The 17,038-nt window shown below is 33.9% G+C and overlaps 1 protein-coding gene across 11 annotated transcripts in view; it reads right to left on the bottom strand.

Annotated features, from left to right (window-relative positions):
• Positions 1 to 17,038, bottom strand: part of HnRNP-K (Heterogeneous nuclear ribonucleoprotein K) — a 287,517-nt gene that overhangs the window by 31,708 nt on the left and 238,771 nt on the right. The gene's annotated exons all lie outside the window — the stretch shown is intronic.

Below are 17,038 nucleotides of genomic sequence, written 5' to 3'. Positions count from 1 at the left end.
CACCAAACATTCTATATATTCACTATTTCTTATAATATAAATATGTTTATATTTCATTTTTGATACTTTAAATTATTATATAATTTAATTTTGAATAATTATCAGAACTAACTTGCATCTAGTTTATTTTCAACATATTGTTTCTTTGTGATGTTTCCTTTAAACTTTCAAATGAACAGTTTTGTTATTTTGTATTGTTTAAGTGCTTATACTACCTAGAATGTTTTCCTTAGTTGCTTAAATGAAACATAAATTACAAAATAATTTTGGGGCATAAAAATCGATAAATAACTTTTATAGCTAACTTTCTGAGAGATCGTTCAGCCTTGAATATTGTTGGTAAGTTTTACCACTATACATTTATTGGTATGCTGATAATTGTGCTTGATAGTTCCAATAAGAGCAATTTAAACTAATAAAAAACATAATTTCAATTAAATAGTTAAAAAAAACAATTTTTTTAATATGTTTCAGTATTGTTGTAACCTAAAACAGCAACCAAATAAAAATTAAGTGGAATTAGATTTATTATCAACATCTGAGTTCCTTTACAAAAATATAATCTTATTAGAATTGTTCAATATAATTTTTATTTGAGATTTGTTATTAAATATATAAAAAGTTGATATAGATTTCCTTTAAATTACAACATATTTTTGATAAATTCACAAAAAAATTGCCTGTCAAGTTGATAAACTTATACGTCGAAACCATACAGTGTGGATTAAAAATTCGACAGGGTTCACATCTGGGGGTCTCCACCCCGCTAAGTCTGTTGGTGACAAAATGCTGGTAGGATGTTACGCGATGGTGGTATCATCGAGAAACCCCCCTTGAGACGGTTTCTAAGAAAAGGTTGGTATCGATATGCTTAAAAGTTAGAGAAATGACGCTTCATTTTCGTATTCTTAATAGCCAAATACATTATGTACTATGTGAGCCTATTTTTGACCAGAATATGTCAATAATAACTGTAATTGTTAACGTATAATAATTAAAATTGAAATAATCTTTCTACAGAAGATTTCCACCGATTAGAGAACGTGACGTTATTAAGCAAACCAGATAAGAGAAAAAGATAAGGGAGTCACGAAATAAAAGAGTCGGGTGGAGAAACGGTCTCTTGTTTAACCGAGAGATCATATCTCGCCGTATTTGGTAAATTGTAGATGTGGGATGCTGTTATTCGCTCGAAAAGTGATGTATCGTTCGATTAAAACAACATTCAGGAAATGAAGTACCTTTTCGTAGAGGCATAACGACACTCACCTGCAACAATGGTGCTTAAACTGTTTTTTTTTCTTGGTATTTACATAGTATACAAGAAAACATTGTTATAACATTACGTTTTGTTAGTTTAGAGTGATATGATGGTCATCAGTAAGCAAATTATGACGCACAGTATTTTAACAATCGTATTTCTTAACAGATCTTACTTTTTACAAGAATTACATGGGATAGGCCGAAAGGAATGTGGCCAAACAGTGATAGCAGAACTCGTCACTTACTTGAGTTTGTTTGTTTTGTAATTGATAAAAACATGGAACGAACAATTTGTATTAAATTTTGTTCTAAACCTCTGAAAATGCTGGGAGAAGAGTAAAAACTAAAAAAAAAATAAATAAATACACAAATGAGTGGTACATTGCAGTCAAAAAAGGTTACTAAAGTAAAATATTATTTAAATTGATACTATTATTTTAAGTGAAATAGGATTTGATTGATTGATGAAATGATGACTCTTAAAGCTTTTGCAGCAATCCTTACTAAGATTTTTAAAAAATTCTATAAGACAAAATGTTCTTACCGAGAATACTTACTCTAGTAATATTAGTTTTCATCGCAGAATCTGTTAATATGAGATTTGTTGTAATTAACTAAGACTTTATCGTTTGGAGTTAAGAAGAAAATCCTAGAAAAATTAAGTTATATACCTGGAAAATGATGTTGGTTGAGGCTGAGAAAGAATTATGCCTCAAATAGATAATTTAATGTAATTTTATTTCTCAATAATGAAAAAACAGATTCAAACAGCCCTTTATTATTAAAAAATAACATAAATTACCGACATTTTTCTCGAAAAATTATGGAAGTGATGGATCAATGTTTCATTTAATGCCACATATGGATGCAAAAATTCTGGTTAAGTTTAAACGTGGCCAAACACTATTCAGAATTATCAACACGTTTCTGTTTTTGGTCAACAGTGGCAAACGCGACATTTACTTTGAATTGAGCTTTCTCATAGTGAAATGCTCATGAAATACAAAATCAACACGTCCTTTTGATTTCTTTACGATGTTAGCTAACTCACTCAACTTCACTTTTTAATCATTCTAAACGATTTTATAGATTTTCTGGTTGTTTTCTGGTGTTACCACCTCATTCGGACGATCACTTCATTCTGCATCATCGGTGTCTCTACGACCACGTTTGAAGCCAACAAACCAATGTTTTATTGTTGTTTCTGATGGAGCAGAGTTTTTATAGCAATTTTTAGGCCATTGCTTCGCTTGAATGGCATTTTTCCCATCAAGAAGTAGTGTAAAATTAAAACGCAAAATTGTTATTGATCCATTGTTCCATCCACTGCTTTGAAATTAACGTAAGTACTGTCATTCTGAGCACAATAACTGACAAACTCATAAGTAAAAAATCATAAAATTTTAACAGCTTTCTTTTGAAGGTTAGTAATAACTGAAAAGTTGTGAATGCAATAAAACTAGCGCCATCTATGTGTAAGGCCAGGGACTTCTCAGCCGACCTGTTATGAGGGTTATCGGATGTCATAACAGGTGTTAAATTAAAATAACCCCTTAAAATTGGTGATGTATTTCATGAATATCTCGACTCTATATATGGACATAGATGAGCGTAGAATCTACATGGTGGATGATCTGGAAAATAGTCCAACCTATATACACATCTTTACATACATATTTATAAAGAAATGTAACTTTGGTTTGTTACTGCAATGTATATATATTGATAAATACATTATACTTCTTATCGCAAGAAGACTCTTACTAACACCAGTTGCCATCGCAGAGTCTGCTATTATGAGATTTGCTGTAATTGACTAAGACTTGTCGTTTGGAGTTAAGAAGAAAAAATCTACAAAAATTAAATTACACACCTGGAAAATTATGTCGTTCAAGGCCGCCTAATAATTTAAAATAACCGACAACTTCATATAATGGTCCCGTAACAATTTAACGCTCCACAGACCAAACCCGAGCTGGAATCTGTCTCGGACGTATTTTTTCCAGAATTATTATCTGCGCATATAAGGTCACAGGTGAATTATGGCCGCCATCCCTCCTAGATGAAGTAATAATCATTTAGGTCGATTCATACACCCTCCGGAAAATTTACGGGGAAAAACCGAAAAATTCAATGGCCCTCGTCTCGATGGTTTACGGTTGGTTATCGAATCTTGGTGCAGTGATACTTTCCCATTCAACGTTTCCCTCATTTCCCTCCATTTTATTTCTATTCAGGCTGAAAAATGGGTCTATATGTTAGGCCATTGCAATCGAACGTCGAAATATTGTATAAGTGGAAAGTGGAAACTATTTTGATGTAATTTAAACTATAAGGTTTGCAAGTATGTGTTTGTAATCCTATTAAAATTGTACCTGTAAATATGTTTAAATGATTGTTGCTTTGTTCAAGGCAAAAACAATTGAGTTATCTTTAAAATTGTTAGTGATAATGAATTAAACGCTACTATCAGCTTACATATATTTTGACCAGCGATATGTATTGGTGAAAATGCGAGATATCCATAGAAAAAAAGAGATATCTATGAAAACAACTATTAAACAATGAAATTAAACAATAGTTCTGGCATTCTTTACACAAAGTAACAGTTGTTCATTAATATTATTGAGCTATTCAGTTTATTAGAAAGTGCATTTTCGAGATTTATTACTTTTCTTTTGTTTGATTTGAAGAAATCCGTTGTCGAAACACATTATATCACAACTGTTGGTTCAGATTTCAATGATGGCGATTTTAATATCAATGACAAAGAACGACCTGAAGGAAAACAATGTTTGAAGACAATTAATGTCCAGACTTATTGGCTGAAAACTCAATTCAAACTCTCGAAAAACAGACAGAACATAAGTTTCACAAGGAGGTAAAATGGTATTCACATGAATTAGCTTAGAACGTCATTCCAAACCGTTCCAATATCAATATTTCATCGCTTATCAGGCAAAAAAATGGTATCCTGTGACATATTGTGACTAATAAAGCAAAAATTGGCCATCAAAATATCAAAATATGGCCAAACACTGCTCAGAATCATCAACACATTCTTGTTTTTGGTCAACAGTTAGCAAACGCGGCACCCACTTTGAACAAAGATATCTCATAGTCACATGCCCATGCAATATAAAACCAACATGTTTATTTTTATTTTGTGGATTTTTTAAATGTATTCTTGTGTTACCAGCTCATTTGGACGGCCACTTTTATTTTTAATAGATTTTGATAAAAATTTCTCGTTAGTATTTTTAGTATCTTATGATGATTTGTATGAAAAAGAAAATTTTAACTTTACGAGTGCTGGCAACGTCGCAAAATAAAATTTTAGTGCGAATGGCGCGATTCACATTAATTATACTTTTGTTGATCTAATGTCGGTCGACAAAACAAATTTCAAGAGTTATAGAAGAATATGCTTTATACAAGAAACCGTTTAAATATAGTGATACGCGCTGTCCCAAAATTCAAATCCAGATGGTAATAGGTGATTTGGTGAGACACGAAACGTAACCCATATGGTTCCTAGATGGGATCGTCCCCCATCCGCAGACAAACACGTTTCATCGACGAAGTTGTTATTAATTAAATAACTATTCGGTGGTTATGGGCTGACGTTTGTGGCGAAACGAAGGAAACGCCGCATAATTGATGCCGTCGTAAAAGCGAACCGTGTTTATCCAGTAGCAGAAGGACCGGCTTGAAGTCGAACACCTGCTGATAGGTATAGTGAAAGGGGTGCACGTAATAACAGGGTCTATGCTTGTGGTAGACAGGAATCGGTTTTTTAAATACGTTAGTGGGATGGAGGCACACCATATTGCAATTCCCTATATCGAACAAATTCTCTGTATTATTATAGAAGAAGATAGAAGTTTATTAATGAGTTACGATTTCAGATATACCAGGTGTCTCGGTAATTACCATTCGGATTTTGTAATTAGATTTCGCTAGCCCTAAGTATGCAATGTTATGATTTGATAAACAACCGCGTTATAATATATTGAAAATGTAGAGTTTTGTGTCAGAAAACACACATTCGCGTTGTTGGACTCATATATTTACGAAAGAAAATTTAGAATCTGGTACGAAGGGGTATTCTCACTATTTAAACCTATTTCGGCTGGAGTTCCCCAGGGTAGTACCTTGGGACTACTCCTGTATCTGCCCCACACTATATACGATATCCAAACAATAAAGAAACAGTATTTGGAACATTTGCCGACGACACCGTTATCATGGCAAAACACATATATCTGCCTAAGCCCATAAAAAAAGTGTGAAAGAAAAAATGGACTAGAGACTGGTAAATATAGCTGTATCTGTCCCTGTTACTTTTACGTTGTGGCGAAATGATAAAACCCCAATTATACCACTTGACGCATGTCTAATTCCTCAAGCAGAACCTTAAAATTGGAAACATCATGTTAGACAAAAGAGACTCGGATTAGACCCAAAGTCAAGCAACTGTATTGGTTAGTCGGAAGATAGTTTCAACTTAACCTACAATCAAAGAGATTGGTTTATCAGACAATTTAAAACCAATATCGCCCTGTGGGGTGCAAGTATGGGGGGTGGAGCTAAAATATCAAACAAAAACTAGTTATCAAATGCTGTCAAAACAAAGTTCTACTATTAATAATCAATGTTTATCGCTACATAATCATCATGATCATCATCAGAGTTGCACGATGACCTCGAAATCAAATGGATTTACGGAGTTTTTTTATGGATTTAAGACTAGTAATAAATTAATTTGTAAAGTAAGATTGTATTGAGCATATCTTACGTAAGAAAAATATTACTGTTATTGTTTCATCAAAAGCCAAAAAAAAAATACAACCAACATACACCAAAAGCAAACAAACTTGCTGTTAAAGACATGAGGTAAAGATGATTTCGACAATTTGAGTGTGGTGATTTCTACATTTAAAATAAAGAACATCCTGCTAGGCCAAAAGCGCTCGAAGGTGCGTATTTGCAGGATTTATTGGATGAAGACCCAACACAAACTCAAAAACAATTGGCAGAAAAGTTGATGTCTTCCTTTCTTAAATATTAACTATACGATTCTTACTTATTTTATTAATTAATTAATCCCTTAGAACTTCAACAATCTGTCCGCGGGCAATAAGTATTATTATATGATTTCTCTTGTATAATATATCCTGACATGTAGAAGATCGCTCCAGTAAGTGATCTGTTGTACAAATTATAATGTAAATCTTATTCTAGACACTATTCTAACTTATTCTAGAGATTACTAAATCTCACTCTATATGTCTATTAATCAGTTTGTATGGTAGTTTGCGTTTGAGACTATGAAATACACTGTCATCGCGCATATTTAACTGTTTGGCGATTAATAATCTTTCAGAGTACTTTGCACTAACACTTCGATTCACATTCGTTATGGGTTCTAAGGGGATATCGCGTTAAATCAGTTTGTTGGAGACGTAATATGAGGCATCGAGCATGACTCGCAACACTTTATTCTGGAACCTCTGGAGGATAGCTATGTTAGATTTGTTAGTTGTGCCCCACACGTCAATACCGTAGGTCCGAATGGGCCAAAGTATTGACTTGTACAACAAAACCTTGTTATCTAAGAATAATTTTGATCACCCAATGCATTTGGTTTAGTTTAAGCCAACATCGATCGAAATGCATTCCCAGATATTTAACGTTGTCTGCTTGCGGAAGTTCATGACTGTTTAATTTTACTGAAGGATAAGTTTTTCTACAAAGGGTGAATGTCACATAGGTAGATTTACTCTCATTTGCTTTGATACGCCATTTTCAATCACAATTCTTGTTAAGATGAAGTTGGAGGTTTCCTGTGACTGATATTGGATCCTCGTGTGTTGATAAAACCGCTATATCGTCTACTACTTATTTCTGAATTTGTGTCAATTAGTTGATTAAGATTAAAGTGCGAATATTGATTGTTCTGTAGGTTGTATGAAGGATAAATAAACGAACAAGGGTGTTATCAAACTAAAATTGAATTAAATCGCCTAATTTTAAGACATCATTTTGGTTATCTATCAAAACATGGTTGACAAAATTTAATTATTTATTAAAGTCGTCTATTTATAATAATATTTATTGGTATATCGAAAAAATTGAGAAACAACCTTTATAGCTTCCTTCTCGAAAAATCTCCTACCGTTATAGATTCATTGATAGTTTTTATCGGTAAAAATTCATCCTACTTATGGTGTTTTAGTAGTGTTTCGCCGATTTAACATGAAATGTAAAAAAGCACTAAAGCTAATTTTGTATATATATATATATATATATATGTATATATATATTTAAATACATCATAAAAAATATCGTTTTCAATAACTTTTTCAACCGAATATTTCAGTTGCTTATCGAACACATTTAAACAAGTCAATATATTATTCACTGTTCGTTTCAGCGTTGTTGACTGGTGTCAATATTCTGGTTTTGACAGGCGGTTCACTTCATATTTTATGATTTCGAAAAAACAGCGGGAGTGTTTGTTCCAGAAAAAAATTTAAGGAAACATCCTCGATATTTAATTCATAAGACATACATAATATTCTAACCATTCTCTTTTAAGGTAAACAATACTGTTATAAGCCTTACGTTAAAATGCAATTAAAAAGGAATTTTTGAAGTGAACAAATTCTTTTTACATTTCATCTCAGACCTCAAGAACATTTAATATTTTGTATTATACATTAATTGTTTAAAGGGATCTATAATCTAGCAAATTAACAAAAAAAACAGATTTGTTTTGAAAGTTTAAACGTTTATAAATGTATCCTAAAGATAATTTTCAAGATTGGAATTATTTTCGGAGTTACAGCGACTTTTGTGGAGTGGTAACTAAGCTGGCAGACTGGCAAAATGAAATGACATTGGCTGTGGGCATAAACTTTATTTCAAAATTAAGAACTAATATAAGGTACTAGAAATGTCTTCAAGAGGATGCACCATATTCAAATTCTGGACTTCTCTAATTTTTGCTAAGCTAAGCTTTGAATTTCGGTTTTTTTCTTAAATATTTATTTTTATGTTCTTGAAACATCAATAAATTTCGTGTAAAAGTAAAATGTTTTTAATTGTTTTAATCCTGTTTCAAAAAAACCTCTAAAATTTAGGCCTCGAGACCAGTAAAATCCTCTAATGCTGGGTAACATAAAGGAATTTTGATTGAATCGACTACTGATATTACAATTTAGGGATGGATTCAACTCAATACTCCATTATACTGTTATGGTTGTTCGGATGGCCTGTAAAATATATTTAAATAGCAGCCATTACTTAGTCTTTTAATGAAAATGAAGGACCAAATGTCAGAGGGAGCTAATCCTGCTGAATAAGCTGATAGCTAATATATGAATGAGTTTTGGAAATAGTTTTTGAACGTAGCAAAAAGTTTATGCTTTAAAGGAAATTGAATATACTTAAATAAAAATGATGAAACTGACATTAGTTTCAGACCTGAACTGAATTTTCGTTTAAGATTATTAAAACCACAAATGTTGGAAACAACTAACCCAGAAGAAAGACACCAAATATTGTTATACGATCTAAAGATAACTATCTTGTAATATTAAGAACAATACAAAGGCTGAAAATTAAATAACGAAAATGGTTAGTCAGAAGATATTACCAACGTGACCTATGGAAGCGTGTTTGAACTTATAGGGTGTAAATATGGGGTTGCATTAAATCATCAAATCAACCAGTCAACCCAACGCTTTACCAATTCTTATCCATATGTAACCAATAAAAAACTGCATGATGACCTGCATGAAATCAAATGGATCTATGAACTGAAGCACTCATCTTCACTGTGAATTGATACAAGTATAAAGGAAATGTAATAAAATAATTGATAATTAAGATTGCGCTGAGTATATCTAATAAAAATGGTATATTTAAAAAACTAATGCTTGATAAACTTCTTGATAATTATTACACACTTTAAATTGGGTAATACCTTAGCTTATACAGTTATATTATATATACCTTAGTTATACTTATTACAAATAATTCACAGGGTGAACAAAATATTTGTCATGGTATCAACTTATGCCTGATAATATATTTTTTTAAGTTACAATTTACATTAATAAAATCTTAATTTACCCACTAATTTATTATTCATACACAAGCAAGTACGGGATTAATACATCAGTATGTATTCGTGTGGTTGTCCAGTAGCTGTGTCGCTTCCACGTCGCTGAGATTTAGCAACCTTATTTCATATTTTAAGGCCAAATCTTGGATCACCTCGTATATCCATTTAATTCCGAGGTCATCGTGCAGCTCTTCGTTAGTTATGTAGCGATAAGCATTGGTAATTAATTGTAGAAGTTTGTTTTGGGTACGTTGAATAACTAGTTGGTTTGTCGCTTTGGTGCAACCCCATATTAGCACAGCATTGGTCCAAATTGGTTTTATGATTGGCCTAACAATATAGCTAGCTATAAATTCAAAACAGACATGCCCAAACAACATGTGTCAAATGACGATGAGTGAAAAACATTCTATGAAAGTGTGTGTTGTTTCATTGTCTATGTAGGTAAAATTACGATAAACTCAGACTGTACCTAACCATGTCTCTCCAGATATATCTGCCGGTACACAGAAAAAATGCTCCTTCATATCCCCGGTGGACCCCTATATAAGGTTAAGAAAGAACGAATGGCATATAATATCGAAAATGTGTTCCCTCCATCTCTCGGGACCGCACGAAAGACAAGAACTGAGGATCCGAATCGATATCACATTATAAATAAGCAGGTTAAGATATTGCGTTAGAAGATATTTTATTTGTTTTATCCGTTTCGATCGAACTCGATGCAGCGCTTGATTTATGGGGTGTCTTCGTATGGCGCGTAACATTTACGAATAATTGATCAATACTCCATCACTCTCCAAGCTGTTTCCATTAGATAACGGTTTCTGGTTGGTAGGCGGAAGGTATATATGAAAAAGGTATCTGTCATCTAATTTACTTTGCGTAGCTGGGATTTTTCCGCAAGAAATGTTAAAATAATATAATCATTCGTATTTTCTTTCCATTTTTGTGATGAGTATTAAAGATGCAATTAAAATATGTTTTCTATAAGTTGGTAGCTCTCAATCAAGAAAAGGACACGATTCATACCAATTATGAAACAGTCTTTAGTAAAAAAAACGTAACATTATTATTACAGAAACTAAATTAGCATTTCTGAGAAGGGTTTTTTTATGAAATAATAAATCAAAATAGTCAGAAGGTCAATAGTTAAAATCAATAGTGATAGAAAACAAGGAGCAGAAAACATATTAAAAAGAATAACATTGAAGTTTAACAGCTTCTTTAAAATTAATATTTTCATAAGGAGATAAAATAGTTTCATATTTGTTCCCATTCAGTTTGAGATGTTTTATTTTCTCTGCCTTTTTACCTTGTTGAATTTATTAGTTTCTTATTTTAGTTCATTGGCCATGAAAATATCAAATTAGATTATGCAATATATTCAGAAGTTCCGCAAAGTAGTGTACTAGGTCCAGTACCATATCTTCTGTATACAGCTGATTTACCTACAACAAAAATAACCACTGTGGCAACATACGGACACGGCAATTTTAGCCCCTCATGAAGATCCAGGCATAGAATCAATGAACCTACAAACCCAACTAAATGAAATACAAATGTGACTGAAGAGATGGTATATATACCACCAAGGCATGCACCTAGATCGATGCCTAATTTGGAAGAAACTTTATGAAACGTATTAGCTTATCAGGCGCAAATCCAAGTTATCACTAGATAACAAGGTATTGCTGTGTGAGTCTATACTCAAGCCTATTTGGTCATATGGAATCCAACTATGGGAAACCGCTAGCAAGTCTAATATATCCATCATACAGCGGTTCCAAAATAAAATGCTCCGTGTCATTGTCGATGCTTCGTACTATGTTTCAACTGAAGTGATAGAACGCGATATTCCTCTAGAACCAATAACGAGTGTAAATCAATGTGTTTGTGTGAAGTACTTCCAAAGAATGTCAGTGCATTCCAATGTACTCACTAATCAATTAAATATGTGAAATGATAGTGAAGTGCGTAGAGTAAAACGTTTAGCACCATCCGATGTGATTAATGGACATATATAGACTTTAGAATAAGTTTTAAAATAAGACTAATTAAGCACTTAATGAAGTGATTTTCTACATGCCATGTATACATAATATAAACATAAGAAATACTTATTGCGCCCTCTGGGCAGATTGTGGAACTACTAAGAGTCTCTTTAGACATGATTGTATTCCTCATTATCAGTTATTTATTCTTTGCATTTATTAATCCATTTAGACATGTCATATCTCCCAATCTTCTGGCGCTTTTCCCCTAACACTTCTATATTCATACGAAAATCCACATCTCATTTTTCAATTCGTTCCCATTTTCCATCTTCACAGTCAATTCTTGAACAAATACAGTGCATTTATTTTTCAATCTATTCATATAATAAATGCTTTTCCTCATTTGATTAATAATAGTTTATACAAACGATCAATTAACTGTTAAATTTTAGATTCTTATTGCATTTTATCCCGTGATGTAATATGTAATATGGAGCAATCCAGAATAAACGGTCATTAAAAGAAAAATCCAGAAAAATATCATTATAAATAAAAGAAACATCTTTTATGTCTTCTCGTCTTTCTCTGCGAGCTGTGGCTATTATAAAAGACACCGAAAAATCTCGGTCAATTTGTCAACCTGACGACTAGATAATGACCCCTAAATTTGAGGGTCAAAAACGGACTTTTTGATAAATACGTTTGATGATGACGGTAATAATGATGATGATGATGATGTTGTCTCGGTGGACAGCCAGTATTTTTACTAAGACTTTGAAACGTTAAAATAAAAGCATAGTTTTATAACTGTGAGAGTTGCTTTTTATATTTCAGGATAGTGCTATATTATATTCACTAAAAGTTATCGCTTCTTTTTTAAAATTGAAGTATAAACTATTTATTCGAAAGTTAATTACGACTCGGCAGATAATATGAAGCTGATAAAAAAATTGCTGATTTAGCTTCTGTTCTTTATATCACTTTTAATCTGAATAGATATAGGAGGACATTTCATCCAGGCGCGTACCTATTCAATTTTTGTTTTAATTTTGCAAATTGGATTCAATTTTATATCAAATTCAGTATATCTTAGGCTTTAATATGTTCTTAGGCTTTCTTATGTCCTTTATGTGAGTGTATCTCATCAAAATCACAGCTCGTTTAGTAAAATCTACGGTATTAAAATTGAACGAGAAACACTGAAGTTTGGCTGGCATGAATATTTTTAAGGTTGGGGGTTCTTATTGTGGTAAAAATATTACTACCTCTAAATTTGAGCGTAATATACCAGGAATTCATAAGAGTGTATCAAAGGATGAGAGGTGGGAGTTATTAAAATCAGATAAAAATATGCTTGCAGCAAAACTGGCTGCTAAAATTCCAATGGATGCTATATTGGATGAAACCCGAGTTAATTTAAGTAGTAGCAATTTGAAAAGACTAAATTTATTGACTCATAAAGATTTATATAATATTCAGCGCGCAAATCAGTTCCACAGACACAAAACATAAGCTACAACTGCTGAAGCATGGGTAAATTAGGTCGAAACAGAAAATACAGGATGTGTATTATTCAAGTCACAATATTTAATCATAATTAAACGAAGGACAATATGAAAAGATAAAAGAATATAGACATGAATGTATACGTGTGTATTCTACACATGCGTTTGAATTGCAGTCCTTGCTATTGTTGAATCACTTGAGTAAGTAAGTAGTAATTGAGATAATAATTAAACCCTCCTGATTCCATGCAGTTTTGGCGTATCGAAGAGATTCAATAGAAGGTATTTTTTTAGTGTTGTGCAAGATACATCATTGAGTAATTTTAAAGACAATATATTTTAAAGGCTTGTGTTTTTATATACTGATAAATAAATTATATTTGTTACCTTACGTTTCTTGCCATTTATTTTCTCTATTTCTTTTTAAAGTTAAATCATTTTATAAAAGGTTAAATAACTTATAATTTATAATTAAAATAATAGACAATAACCTTATTTAAATTTGAACTTGAGCTTCAAGTAATATTTTGGTTATTTTTCAGAATATAACAGTTAGGGTAAAAGTCCCGCTGCCACCTTGGTTATGTGACGTTTAGCCCAGTTTCGCTTTAACCATTGTGTTGTGTGGACGTCCAAATTTTATTACGGATAAATATACGCCGCAAGAACGAGCAGAAATAGTGGCAATATTTACTGAATTTATTGTTTCATTATTGGCACTTAGCGGAAATTGCGTCAAAAATATCCTCGCCCAGTGCCTCACAAAACCACAATTTATCGTTTACATGCGAATTTTCGACAGTACAGTACGACCGCAGACAGGCCTCGTTCTAGAAGACAAGGGACGTCTCGTAACGCTGAAAATGTGGCTCTGATGCGTGATAGTGTTGCCGAGTCTTCAGAAACATCAATTCGAAGACGTGGTTCCCAGTTACACATTTCTGCACGCAGTTTAAGTCGAATTTTGAAAACTGATTTGAAAATGTTCCCGTACAAAATTCAATTAGTCCAAAAATTGCTACCGAGAGATCCTGATTAAGAAGTTGAATACAGTAATGCAATCCTAAGGCTGTCTGGTGAAATTGAAGGTTGTTTAAATTGACAATGAGCGATGAAGCCCATTCTCTTCTCAGTGGCCATATCAAAAAACAGAACAGTTGGTTTTGGGGAACACAGAATTCTCAATTAATTCACGAAACATCATTGAATCCACTAAAAACAACTATATGGGTTGGTATTCATGCTGGAAGCATCATTGGTCCCTATTTCTTTAAAAATGACTAAGGTGTTGCAGTTACCGTTACTGCTGAACGGTACCAAGAAATGATTCGAAATTTTCTTGTGTCTAAAATGGAAGAGACTACAGGACTACAGGACACGGGGTTTCAGCAAGATGAATTGAAATGACGTTTTTCCGCGAAGTGGCGATTTAGCATGACCAGCTAGGTCTCCGGATTTAACAGCATCAGACTTTTTCTTATGGGGCTTTTTAAAATCAACAATGTGGATAAGCCCCAAATGATTCAACATCTTAAAGACAATATTCGTCACGAAATTGAAGAAATTCAGTTTCAGATGTTGCAGGATGTCATAAAAAATGCCTTAAAAAAAGCCGAAAGTTGAATAGCGAATCACGGTCACCATTTAGCCGATATAATTTTTCAATAATAACGAAAAAAAAATGTAAAGACCTAATAAACCTTTTATAAAAACCAAACTAACTTATCATTTCTTTGAGCCAAGTTGTAGGCAATTAAAATGGTAGCGGGACTTTTGCCTCACGTTGTACATTATACTCTTCAAGTATACGAATAATTCACAAGAACTATAACTTTGGTTAGAAATATTACGCTAACTTGGGAATTCAAGATAATTTATTCTATTTATATTATATTCTTCAAATACACGTATAATTTTCAACAACTGGCAACGTTACAAAGTCAAATCCTTGTGTGCATGCGGGGATTTTCCAGAACTAGACTCTTCTAAAAGAAACTTGAAGTGTATGCACGGTTCACAGACGAGACGTGTTTACTAGACGCAACTAATCCGTATTTAGGCCAAAGTTATTATCATTTATTACCCCGAACGAGTGCGGTTTCCCTTATATTCTTGAGGGAGTGAAAAAAACCGAGAATTTCAAATCAATTCGCTTGTTCTCCTGGCCTCACGCCGAACGATGCTACGAATTATATAGAAGGAAGGAGAGGAAAAAACACAGTAAGATACGTCCGAAAGTCAATTTGAACGACAGATGAGGCCCGTCGCGCCCCCGCACGGGGGGTGTGGGGTTACGGCTGCGCCATATATCGATCGTCGAAGGGACCGGGGGTGCCAGTGGGGGCGGCGGGGGGTTTCGGAACGGCAGGGTCGGTCTCCCCGGCGAACGAACGAACTCGTCGAGCGTCCGTGTGGCTCCACACGCGAAGTTCGAACACCTGCTCGGTCGGGTACCTGTCCAGGAAACGTGCGTAGGCCCGTGTGGAGGTCACGGGGGAGGTGGGACGTGTCGTCTGCGCGCCTAGGAGGGCGAACGCAGACGATGTGACCGCTTAATTGTGGCGTGTTCGGTGCTTTTTTCCGTTCGCTTCGGTTTAGTCTTTTCGTTTCTGTCGTGCTTATTATAAAAATAAAATAAATACGTTCATTATGTCGACGGTTGGTTTATGGACAGAGTGCCGGGGCGGCGTCCGTTTTTGTGCGAAGTTCGGAGACTTGGGGCGCCTAATGTACGTCTCTTTGATATACGAAACCGTTTCTTTATTTTACTCTTTAGCTTTTTTCATTTTGAACTGTATTAAACTTTATACATAATAATACTTTTATTTACTCTTATTATTTTTCCCTAAAAAAAGCTACAATACTGTCTGAGGCGTCTGGACATGTAACCGAATCAACTTATAAATTACGCCAGATTGTCAAATGTAACAGGTCAATTGAAAAGTCCCCGACCTACCATAGTAAAACCATAGTGATTATAGCGACCCTCCAACTTTTCGATACCACTTTTGTAGTAAGATTTGTCCATTGCTTCAAAATAGGCCTCAGTTTCGGCGATCACCTCTTTATTCCACGAAAATTTCTTCCCAGCGAGCATTTTTTTGAGATCTAAGAACAGGAAATAGGCGCTGGGGCCAGATCTGGAAAATACGGTGGATGAGGAAGTAATTCGAAGCTCAATTCATGGATTTTTGCCATCGTTTTCACCGACAGGGTGCATTGTCTTGGTGAAGCGGCACTTTCTTTTTCTTCAAATGCGGCCGTTTTTCGGTGATTTAGTCCTTCAAACGGTCCAATAACGCTATGTAATAGTCGCTGTTGATGGTTCTTCCTTTTTCAAGGTAGCCAATGAAAATTATTCCACGGGCACCCCAAAATACAGATGCCATAAACTTGTCAGCCGACTGTTTGGAGTGGGTTCATCGTATGCGGTCCACTCGGATGACTGTCGATTGGATTTTGGAGTGAAATGATGGAGCCATGTCTCATCCATTGTCATATCTCGACGCAAAAACTCCGGTTTATTACGCTTGATCATCTTCAAACACTGGTCCGAATCATCAACTCGTCGTTGTATTTGGTCAAAAGTGAGCTCGCGCGGCACCCACTTTGCACAGAGCTTTCTCATACCCAAATATCCGTTAATGATATGATGTACACGTTCAGTTGATATCTTTATTGAATATTTCATTTTGCGGTTTTTTTTAAAATGTTTTCGTCGGTAACAACCTCTTTTGGGCGCCCACTGCGTTCACCGTCTTCGGTGCTCATTTCACCACGTCTAAACTTAGCATACCAATACTTGATGGTTGATTTTCCTGTGGCAGTGTCCTTTGCTTCACTCAAAATTTCACCAGTTCACAAATTAATGATCCAACAGCTGTCAAATTTATACACGCATCTTTTGAGAGTTAGGGCTAAATAAAAAAACATATGGATTTAATTCTAGTAGCGCCATCTATATGTCAAATGTAGGTTCAATTAGAAACATGTTACATAAAAAGCAGATTAGGCTAAAATTTAAGCAACTATACTGGTTAATCAGAAGATACTCTTAACTTGACCTAAAATCAAAGAGATTAGTTTAACAGTTAATCATAAAGCCAATTTGAACAAACATCAAACCAACTGATAATCCAACG

This window comes from Rhynchophorus ferrugineus, unplaced genomic scaffold, assembly GCF_030347505.1.
Source record: "Rhynchophorus ferrugineus isolate W39M unplaced genomic scaffold, kcgeb_rfMv2 rfM4, whole genome shotgun sequence".
Lineage (NCBI taxonomy): Eukaryota > Metazoa > Arthropoda > Insecta > Coleoptera > Curculionidae > Rhynchophorus > Rhynchophorus ferrugineus.
The sequence above is the reverse complement of the archived record's forward strand: the minus strand, read 5'-3'. Positions and strand labels throughout refer to the sequence as shown.